Genomic DNA, 11,840 nt, shown 5'->3' with positions numbered 1-11,840 from the left:
CGCCCGTGGGGTTTCATGGCCGCCGCGGGGATTTTTCCGACCGCCTTTCTCTTCGGGGCCCAGCTCTAACTATTACTTCCCCGCAATCCGGCCGCGCAAGCGCGCCGCTCCCCCGGCCCGGGAAAGTGCGGGCTTCGCGCCCCAGTGCCCGCCGGCAGCGACGCCCGCCGGCTCGCTCGCTCCGCGTCCCACTCCAAACTTTTTTTTTATTTGTCTTTTAATTGGTTGTTATTCCTTCGAATGAATGATCGCTCTCTTCTTTCCTAAAAGCAAACACAAACTCCTTTGGTTCGGAAGAGGTCTCGGCGGTGCTTTCTGGTTTCTCTGGAGATTTTTTTTTTTTTTTCACTTCACAGCAACGATCTTTTAAAGGCACCTTTTAGCTTCTTTTACCACATCTCATTTCCTTATTTTTCTTCCTTCCTGTTTTCTTGTCTTTTTTTTTTAACCCCAAATTGAAGGGGATTATAAAAATAAGAGTGAAACGCTTGCGGCTTTTTAAAAAATTCTCTCCCCTTTGAAACTCTGCGAACACCACCTCAAAATAATATACAAGTGTGTGAGAGAGGGGGAAGACAGCAGCCAACAGCCCAAACACCCGCTCAGAACAGCTCTAACAACACGCTCTGTGTAGGTGACTTCTATGACCAAATTTAGCATCAGCTAATCATTAACATTCTGATACATATTCACAACCGGCCGTGGAGGGACCGCGGGGCATCCCGGGAGATGTAGTGCGGCCCCTGGCGACTACAGCTGAGGATTCGGCCAGATTGACTACAATCACCGGCCCCGCCACGCGACCTTTTTGGGGGCTTTTTTTTTGGCCCCCCCCCCCCCCTTTGGGGGCTTTGGGGTTTCCCCAAAAACCAATTAAAGAAGGGGGGAAACTTTTTTTCCCCCTTTTTTTTTTTCCTGCCCCTTTTTTTCCCTGTGAACAAAATGGCGAACCCGGGGGGGGGGGACCCCGCCCAACCTGGAACCCCCGGGGGGGGCCGGGGGTTCTTCCTTAGTTGGGGCCCAATGAACAAGAACGAAATGGGGGCTGGCGTCCGCGGGGCGGAATTTGCCCTCCCTAGGCGGGAGCTGCGCCCAGGCTGACGTTCCTTAGCGCGAGCGTTCGAACCCGGCAAACATTTGTTCAGCTGTCAATCAAAGTAACGTGGGCCTGGGAGAAGCGGCGGTGGCTGCTGCTGCTGTTGCTGCTGCCCTGGCTGCATCTTCAGAATGGGTGTTGGTGGCGATGGTGGTGGCAAAGTAAAGAGGGTGGAGGGGGCGGTGAGACTAGAGGTTAGTCTCCTTCCGAGTCTCGGACTCCCACCCGCCCCCTCCAACCCCAACACCCCATCCCCATGCTCCCTGGTCCTGCCAGGAATGCGGACTAATTAGGGTCCAATGTCTCCTTAAAGAGACAAGCTCGGCCTTGTGTAACGCGCCGAAACCCCTGTTGAGACAAGAGAGGGAGGATCAGGCCGATCCCACTTCGTTCGGTTCACATCAATTTTACGCGCCGCTGGAGCCGGCATAATTTTCCATGTGAACGCGGACTCGGGCCCCTGTTCTTGTTTGGAGCGGGCGACCGAGCTGCGAAACGCAGATCCGGACCGGAGGGGAGGGGAGGGAGGGGGGGTGCCTCTCTGAGCCCCGAGGGGGCTGTGATTGCCGTTTAACCCCCGAAGCGGAGCATCCTTCCCCAAGCCACTTTTCAAGGAAGTGCCCCAGAATGCTTCGCCCTGGGGAGTCCCGGGGAAGGAGTGGGGGGATGGGGGGGTGGAAGGCGTAGCCGAAAGTATTGGGGGCGGGAGGGCTGGAGGCCTGTGGCAGGGAGGCCTGTGCAGGGTCGCTCGATTCCCAAAGAAACTTTGTGGTGGGGGCTACCCGCACCCCGCAGACTGAGTCGGCCCGCACTGAAGCAGTGTCAACTGAGTGCCAGCCCCAGGCACTGGGAAGAAAACGCCCCTGCGCACCCTGAGATGCTCCCTCCCCCAGTTCCGTAGGAAGAAGACTGCCCCTCTTTTTCCTCATTTTTGGAGGAAGTAGTCCGGTTGGTCGTGGTTGAAAAGGACGCGTGCCTAGAGATGGAAGGTCTGAGGATCTGAGGGTCCACCGCCGCGGGGAGGAGGGCTGGGAAGGTGGAGGTGGCCCGGGGCCAGAGGCTGGGGGAGGGGCATTCTTAGGGGAAGGGGCTAAGTAGGTGGGCGAGAACTCGGTGGCAAGAAGGGTCAGCCCCGGGCAGGCACGCCTCCACCCTTAGTCCTCATCCAGAGGAGGCCGGAAGCTCGCAGCCTTTCCTGGTGAGCCTATAACTTTTGGGTGAGGAAGGAATTTGGAAAAAGTCAAGCCGGGGATTGGCTGATTTAAGAGTCTGGCTGGGTTTTGGACATTCATTTCTGGGCATCCTTTGCCTACTCTAACTTGAGACATTGGCCAAGATGGTTTATCATTAGTGGAAAACTATTCTCCTTCATGATAGCCCTTGCCTTAGTGGACAGATCAAACAATGACCTAGCACATAATATGAGCCTTTCCCTGTGTTGTGCACTATGGAGGGCTGAGGCAAAGGCCATGGTGGTCTTCAACTTCCTTTAATAAGTTTTTTTATTATTATTAAAATCCTGGAACTTGAGATCACAAAATGTTTCAATTAAGCAAATATCTTCTCCATCCCCAAAATAAGAGGAAGAAGGGCTCTGTGGGCAGTTTTCCGAACTTTCTTTGTTCACTCCCCCTCTCATGGCTGTTGGGCACTTGAAATGTGGACAGTCCAAAATGATATGTGCTGTAAATACACAGACACCAATTTTGAAGTTAGTACAAAAATAGGAAAGTTAGTACAAAAATAGGAAATAACTCAATAATGTATGATGATTGCATGTTGAAATTCTAATTTTTTAAATATAATTGGTTAAATGAAATATATTACTAACATTAATTTGTATATTTCTTTTTACTTTTTTAACCCAGATCCTAGAAAAATTTAAATTACTTTATGTGGCTTACATATTTCCATTGGACAGCACTGTTTTGAAACCTTTGCAAGAACCAAAAATTAGAAGATTGAATGATATCATTTCTACACGGGAACAGTGAATTTCTTAAGAGCATCAGCAAAGACCATGTTTTAGTCTACAGTTGGTAATTCCTTGCCCCTGGAGCTTTTCAATCGTTCCTTAAATCACCCACAGTGCCTCTGTAGAAAGTTCCATGTTATCTGTTCTTGCCAGAATCTTAGCAAGTTCCATGAGAAGAGGGACCTGTTGTGTTCATGGCTGCATTCCAAATTCTAGAATGAGGTCTTGCGCATAGTTGGCACTCAGTAAATATCTGTTGAAGGCATTCTGAGTGAATGCCACATTGTGTCAATGTAGCAAGCTTCCTCATCTTTTGGGCCACACTTCTTGAAATTCTCTGCAGTCCTTTCCCAGGACAGGGAATGAGAATCCTAATAAAAGCTCCTGAAGAGCTATTGAAAGGGTCAGTGGACAAAGGGGAAAACTTTGCTCTGTTAGGAAGTATCAAATCACTTGTAGCAGGGTCATGTCTACTCAACTCTCTCAACAGTTTGTGTCAACAGAAGAGTGTCTAGAGAAATGAGGATGTTTCTTTATTTTTGTAAAAGTTTTAAAATACAGCACTTGGATGTGTTTCACATTTTGCCTACAAGACAGATCTACATAATCTACAGCGATGTCTCAGAAAGATGCCAAGTGAAGCAACCAGTGGCTCAGCCCGGGCCCAAACACAAAGGGGTGCCCATGGTTGCATTTGTCTCCTCTCTGCTGGTACTTCTCTCACTGTGCTTCTCACAAACTGTTGAGCCGAGATGTGAAGTCACTTGGGTGCTTGTTTTATCCCTACTGCACAGTGGGGAGCTTCAGAAGTTCCATATGGGAGAGAGCTTAGCAACAGCATTCACATTGGAAACTAGGCCTGGGGATTCCAATCCTAACGTGGAGTATACAAGCAAGCATGTTGTTTTTGCTTATGTTATATGTTACACATCATTTATTCTTCCATCAAATATTTATTGAGCACCTAATATGTGCCAGAATAAGGGACCTGAACAATAAATGTGGCTATTTTTTATTTATTATCTCTGAGTTCCAAATGCATCCTCTTTGCCTGCTCTGAGAAAATGGATCTGGGCCTCTTAAGTAGTTTCCTTTGCCAGCTGGTGCCAAAGCTTTGTCAATAGAGGCACTAGAGAAACATTACAAGAGGAAAGAGTTTTGCTTCCTGGTTCTGGTATGCAAGCCAGACAGGTTCCTATAGCACAGGTAGCAATCAGTGGCACCCAGCAGCCAACAGCTTCCTTAAGTGGTTTTGGAGTTGAGTACCTCTGATGACACATCTCCCTGCGTAGCTTTCCCTGGTCCCCCAGAGAATGGATTTCCAGTAAGTTCTGGAGTATAGATTTCTGGCAAGTTTCAGAAGGCCAATTTCCAGCAGGGTCCATCTGCTCCAGCTGTGTGTCCTCAAAAAAGACCTGGATTTCAGCCATAGGGGCGGGTAGGTCTTGGGGAGGCGCTTTCTTGAGTCCTCCATATCGGCCTCAGGGGTAGCAGCTGCTCTTTATATCTGCTCTTTCTATATTCTTTAGGGCTCTCTCTACTTCTTACTCACCAGTCCCTCTTTATTCCCATTTCTGGTTATAGTTAATCATTCTTTATATTGAACTTTCCTTGCTCAAATTACTGTGTGCTTTTTCTCCTAATTGAACTTAGACTGATATAGTAAACAGCATAAGCAAAGTCTCTTCCCTGTTGGGCTTACATTCTGATAAAGGGAAGTAGACAAACAGTTGAACAAGTAGCATAATGTGAAGGATGCAGTATATGCTCTGAAGAGAAATAAAGCAGGGTAAGGGGGTAGAAATAACGAGTGATGGATCTTGGACAAATGGGGAGTGGTGGAAATCTTCTCAGAGAAGTTGACACTAAGCAGAGGCGTGGATGTCAAGAAAGAGCCACCATGGCAGAGATCACTGAGAAGCCAATTTCAGGTGGGTGCAAAGGCTCCATCTCTGGAGGTATTGGTGAATGTGAGGATTTTTAAATGACTGGTGTGTGCCAGAGTAAAAATAGTGTAAAATCAATTCACAGTCATATCTATGAATCCAGATCATATGGAACTTCTTATACCTGATAAAGGCATTTGTTTTATATTCTGAGTGTAGTGGAAAGCCATTGTTGGGGGAGGAAGGATTGTAAGCAGAGAGTAACAGGATCATTACAAAGGTGTGGTTTAGGAGTGCCCTTATTCACATTTGGCCTAATATTAAGAAACACCTTTTTCCATATTAAAGAATAACCATTATTTTTATTTTGAGCAGTGATACTGCCACTGCCTAATCCCCACTAGTGAGTGATGGGTAAATTTTAATTTGCAATTCAGAAATGTCAAGCTCTGCTTTGAATATACAACTGGAATAGCAATGATCTTAGAGAATCAAGGACATGATCCGTTTCCAGAACAGTAATTGACTTGACACCACCTTCCCTTCTATGAGAAGGTGGACATTACTGTATCCTATACTCATTATTTTAAAAGATTTAGTACATCAATGTCCATGAGAGAGACAAATTTCTGAACTTGTCTGGTTACGCTGAGCCTTATCTTTGCCGACTGCCTCTATGTTTAGTGGTGGGGATTGCCAAGCTGTCTTTTTGTTAAGATATCTCTTCATAACTTGATGGATAAAAGGCAAGTGGACAACCATTGCTGTTTATTGAGTGGGGGCACTAGACTTGGGGGTAGGGTGGACAAATTTGCATAGGGACCAAGGAGGTTTCTGGAAGAAAAGAACTCTCTTTATTTAAATGCTACATTGTTTGAATCCCTTGAGATGGTCCCTAATTAAGTCTGCTGGCAAGAGGGAGCACAGGCCTTTGTTCCAGACAAGGTGGGGTGTGGAAGGTTGTCTATAACTCACCATGAAGTCTACAGAAGAATGGACCTGTTGACCAGGTTCAGCCTGAGTAGTTATAGGCAGGGAGTTGTGGATCTTTCTTATTCTGAAAACTCATGGTTGCAGATAGGCATCCCCTTTGGGGCTTACTCATCTGGCACTAATAGTGTGCTTTGGGATAAATGGCTGAGTGCATAAGGATGAGAAAGGTCTTATAGGACACCTGTCTTCAATAGTCACACCTTATATCCGCAATCATCCTGAGTGTCAGAGAGGAATCCAGGACTTTTAGCTAGTCTGAACAATTAATTGTCAATATTTAAAGCATCTGTGAAGTTATTTATACTCAAAGCTGATAAAGCAAATCATATATAAGAAAAACATTATGAAAAATAACTCTCTTGCTCAAGAAAAACTCATGTTATCTTTACTTTCCTTGAATCTAGAAGGTATCTTTAAGAGTGTTTTTCTTTTCCATTATCCTACCTTTAAATAAACAAGATAGTCTTATTCCCACTTTGAAGATAGTCAACTGAGGCTCAGAAACAAGTTTACTTGCCTACGGTTATATAGCTTGTAAGTATTGAAGCTGAGATCAGAACTTGGGTCCCCTACCTCCTTATTTCATTCCTGTATAAAACCAGAGTTCCACAAGTGGATATTCAATTAAAGTATGTAATGTAAGCATTACCCAACTCACCTGCATGCTTTACTCCTTTTCAAGCAGATGTTTTATTGCTTAAGTGGGGGTAGAGGAGAATCAGGGAGATGACTGTGTTGCAGCTGCCACTGGGCAAAAGCTAAACCTGAGGATCCCCAAGGCTGCAGGATGCAAACCTGGCTCTCTTCTTCCTTCCCTCCCTCTCTCCAACCTCCAACCTGGGAGTCTCTGAAGGTGTGATAAGCATAGTTCAAGAGAGATGAATGGTGCTTAAGCTCTAGTCCTTTACTTTCCATTATCAGCAGGGTTCACACCTATTCAGCAGCTCTCTCCATGCCTTCACACAGGCTCCCACTCCTGCTAACTATCACAATAGCCTGTAGGGCAGATATTACAGGAGACAAACTGTGTATTTACTTTCTGAAATGGGTGGCGTGGGAATGAGGTAGGTGTAGGAAAGAATAACTAGATACCACACTGCTTTGTGAGAGAAAATTCATGTAAGTCCAGTATTATTTTCCCTGAAACTAGGGCTCAATTCATAACCTACCATGATCTGATTAACTTTGGTTAGTCCCTTTAACCATTCTAATCTCATTCATATGGTATCTCACCCATAAAGGAGGTATGATCTCTAAACCCATCTCCGCTAAATGCACATATTTATAGCTCTAAAAAGGTTTCATTTTATAACCTGAGAATGCTGTAGAGAATGGATTTTTATTCAAGGTCATCTGTTAAGCTTGATCACTTCCCCCTGCCCCCTTTTAACACCTCCAAAGAAATGAACTTCTGGAATGAATATTATCTGGGGAAAGTGGGAGCAGACGCGTTTTGTTGAAAATTGATTAGTTCTTTTATAAAGTGATCAAAACAGAAAGAATCTATAGTCTTGATGCTAGGATGTGGGTTCCCACTGCTATAATTTAATTCAGGACTTGTCCTCAATATTATGTAGCCTGGAACAATTCTGGTAAATCACATGACTTCCTTTAATAGAAATCCTGTAAGAATAGTGTGAATGAGCCATCATTCACAGCATAATATCTAGTCCAGTGCACTATTACTTTTAGAAAAGATTATAATATTCTGGGAAATTTTCATTCATGGAGATACCCCACTGCTTCCAATGCTTGATTTTATATAGAACAATATTTGAATGCTTTTATTATAGACTAGAGGCCCAGTGCACGAAAGTCGTACATTGGTGGGGGGGCATGGCCTGCGGGGATCAACCTGCTGTGGGAGCAGTCACTCATCCTGGTCAGCCAAGTGGTGCTCCCACTGTGGGAGCACACTGACCACCAGGGGGCAGCTCCTGCATTGAGCGTCTGCCCCCTGGTGGTCAGTGTGCATCATAGCGACTGGTCGTTTGGCCGTTCGGTCTATTTGCATATTAGGCTTCTAATATATAGGATTTTTATAAATATGTCCACAAAAGAGACCATTCGATACCTTATATCTATATGGATTATGAGTGTCATATAGTGCTTTCACATATTATTATATCTGGTGAAATGTAAAGGCACTGAGAGGTAGCAAGGATGGGTATTAAAATCCCCATTTTACAGACTAGGAAACTAACGGTCAGAGGAACCATTGGCCTCTTCAAGTATACAACTCATAAGCAAGCAAGTTGGAAATCAAAGTTGAGCTTTCAGATTCCACTTCTTTCCACTACACTACAACTTCCTTTAAATGACTCACATCAATTATAATGCTTTGTGCTTTACAAAGTGTTTCCACGTGCCTCTTCCTTTCTTACAAACTCTGTTAGGTTGGGAGAGCAAGTATTGCAACCATCTTACAAATGTGACACTGTAAGTCAGAGAAAAGTGACTGGCCTGACTCATGTGTGTATATAATACAGGTACACATCAACTCTATAATCTATATTTATATGTATATTGACATAAAATAATAATAACTAATATCCTAAAATATATGTAGTCAGAAAGGCGTTATCAGTATATCCCATATGCCAGCTAATTGGACTCCCTCATCTTCCAGCCTGCTGGACTCCTTGCTCTTACAGCTTTCAACAGGAATGATTCATCATTAACTATGTACCATCAGAGACCCGACATCCTTCTCTGTAGCTCAGGGATTCTGGAGGGGCTCTGTTTCTCTGAATCATCACTGTCTGTGATCTCTTGCTTCTGATGAAAGCTTGATCTCCACTCTGTGCCTCTGCTTATCTGTCTCTTTTCTATACCAGGCTACACTTTAGGATATTCTTCTCTTCGGAAATACCCTCAATACAAACTGTGTATGAAGCACACTTTTACTGAAGGTTTGGATGATGGAGGAAGTTAACTTAGAAGGGCATCCAAATGAAAGTAGACTATTAACCATCCCTGTCCTTTGGTTATCTCAGTTCTGTTGAACTGCTCAATCGTAGACACCACCCAGCTTTGTTCCATCTAGCAAATCTCCTTCCTTCATCTGCCCTCATCTCATAGGAAAGGTCCCAGTAAGTGCTTGGCATGCCTCTCTATTATACAGTTACTACTGTGTGCTGCTTTTGTAGCTTAGGATTGATTTCTGAATCTGATGGATTTTTTCAACATCTGTATATAAAAGAGAAATGCAGAAATAACTCGCTCATTCTCCATTCTCAATTTGTAATCCAAACCAAGACTTTTTAAAAATAATTTATCCAGTTTTTCATAACCTAAATAGAAATTAAGGATTTTTAAAGGGAAGCAATGCTGGAAATCATCTTAAAATCTCCAGGAATGACATTCATCAAGGATTTAAATAGCAGCAGAGACTCTTTTTCCTCTGCAGGCTTAAGAAATTTGGCACTTATGCTTTCTTGAAAAGAAACAGTTTGTTTTTAAGTCCTTGGAGGCTTTTATATTCTTTGAAAATTGTAAAATATATAATTAATCATGTGGCAAATGATTTATTATGATGGTAATTGTCATGTAGAAGTAAAATTTAATAAGATATTTAAAGTGTAAAATGAAGAATTGTCAAATGTTTATTGCAAATTGTATTTAGAAACCTTTTTATAACATTTAGACTTCTATGCAGCAATCAATGTTCTCTAACAACTTGCTCCCAAAACAGTAAACATGTGAATCATGTTGTAAAACTTAGATTCAGAAATGTACTCTAAGCTCTAAAAATGCTACCTAGTAATAACTGTACTGGCAAAAGGTATGCTAACTGTACATTTTCTGTCTGTTCTAGAATGTTTACAATAGCCTAACACAACCAACCATATTTAACAGTTAGCTTTTGAAAGTTCGCTCTTTGTTGAATGAAGTATGTTAGTCACATACATTTTTGAATTATTTATGCAATGCTTAGGAAAATTTATCATCAAAGTTGCATCAAAGTAAGTTTAATTAAATTTTCATTATCTGTAAAGCTACTGCATGCACAACTAGAACTTTACTAATTATTAAAACCAAATATATGTGAAGTCATAGCTTACGGAGGAAGAATTACCAAATAAAGTACTATCTGGTCCATTCAACTGGAAATTTAAATAGTGGTTAAAAAAAATGGGTGGGGGGATGTGTAATTTTGTTTTTAAACTTTTGAGTATCAAGACTTAGGATGTTGGAAAGCCTCTGATTTCTATTATGAACCTTGACTCACAGAATTCTGTTATATCCTAGGAATGATCTGTACTTATTCTACAGCTAGGTTACATCTAATCAGCCCCACCAGCAGCTAACATTTATTGAGTGTGCCAAACATGTCATATAAATGATCTAATAGAATATCTTAATCTTCTCTCATCTTCATTTTAAAGGTGAGTCCATGGACTCTTGGACAGGTCCCCTAACTTACATAAATTTCCCAACCTACAAATTGGAGAGTAAGATTTAAATCCAGGACTGTTTTACTCTAAAAGGTTTTTTGTTTTGTTTTGCTTTGTTTTTATTTTCAGGGCGTAAGCTGTGGTTAATGACACATGTTATGTATCTCTCTATGCTGTGGGATCTTCTTTAGAAGGATTTTGATATGAACCAGTGCGTCAACAAATGGTTGCTAAGTTTATATTTCCTCCATTGAATAAGATTAAAACCTAATTCAAATTGTTTTCATGTTATGATGAATAAACAAATGACCAACTCTATAAGCCTATCTTTTTATTTTTTAACTAGTGGCCCGGTGCATGAAATTCAGGCATGGGAAGGGGGGAGTGTCTCTCAACCCGGCCTGCACCCTCTCCAATTTGGGACCCCTTGTTTTGATTAGATGAATAATAAGTAAAGCTAGAACAAGACACCGTACTGTTTGAGAAGAAGACCCTTGACACATTTTAGGTTGACTATTTCATAAAGATCCTTTTTCTTAGCAAGGCTCACTTGAGATAGTAGTCTAATGTAAAAAATATAGAAAAGGAAAAGAAAAAGAATATCATGTTATTAACTGTTATTTTGCTAACAAACTTAGATTTATGAGCACTATGACTGTCAGAAAAATCAAAATTTCATACCAAAGTGGAGGACAGAAATCAGCCGAATTCAAGTGTTTGTGTTCTCAAACACTGCCGAATACATTGTCCGGATTGTGCCACAGAAGGCTGAAAGCAAAACACGGGTGGGTCTGTCAAACAATCCCTGACTGTGTTTATAACAACTGAAGCTGTGCCTTTCATATCACTGTCCCATCGGAAAGGGGAGGGGGGAGGAAGAGATAAGCCCATCAGTGAAATAGTAGCCTTTAACAACAACCAGTCGCTTCCTGCAATCAAAACCATGCTAGCATGTGGCTTGTTCAAATAAAAATTACTGGACTGGAGCCAAACAAGGAAAAAGTAATTGATAATGTGGTTTTTCAGAAACCATCCATCCATCAAATGTGTCAGTCCTTCATAATACTTTATTTCCCTTCTGAACAAAGATCTTTAAAATTCATTGTGTGCACTTAAAAACAAAGTGTCCTTGTGCTGGTTTATAAAGATTCTCTTTTTAGTTTGGGTTTGTTTTGTTATTTGATTACATTCCCTCCCATCCTGCATTTTTTTCTTTCCAGATAGTTGCTGGAAATTTCTGCCATTCTTAAACAAAGCATCTTTGTGCTGTATCAGCTTGCATTTTCCTTGGATTGTATTTGGATGATGCCTTTTCACTGACTTCAGCACTGGAGTATTGTAGCCACAGCTTTAGTAAGTAGACTGTAACAAACAGATTCACTGGCCCTTTTTGTGTGTTGCATCCTATTAACCTGCTGGTGGGAAATGCTACTCAGGGTAAGGCACAGGAGCAATTGCAAACAGGAGAAAAAACTGATGAGGAAATACTGGAC

Source organism: Myotis lucifugus, unplaced genomic scaffold, assembly GCF_000147115.1.
Source record: "Myotis lucifugus unplaced genomic scaffold, Myoluc2.0 scaffold_31, whole genome shotgun sequence".
Classification (NCBI taxonomy): Eukaryota; Metazoa; Chordata; class Mammalia; order Chiroptera; family Vespertilionidae; genus Myotis; species Myotis lucifugus.
This window is presented reverse-complemented; position numbering follows the sequence as displayed.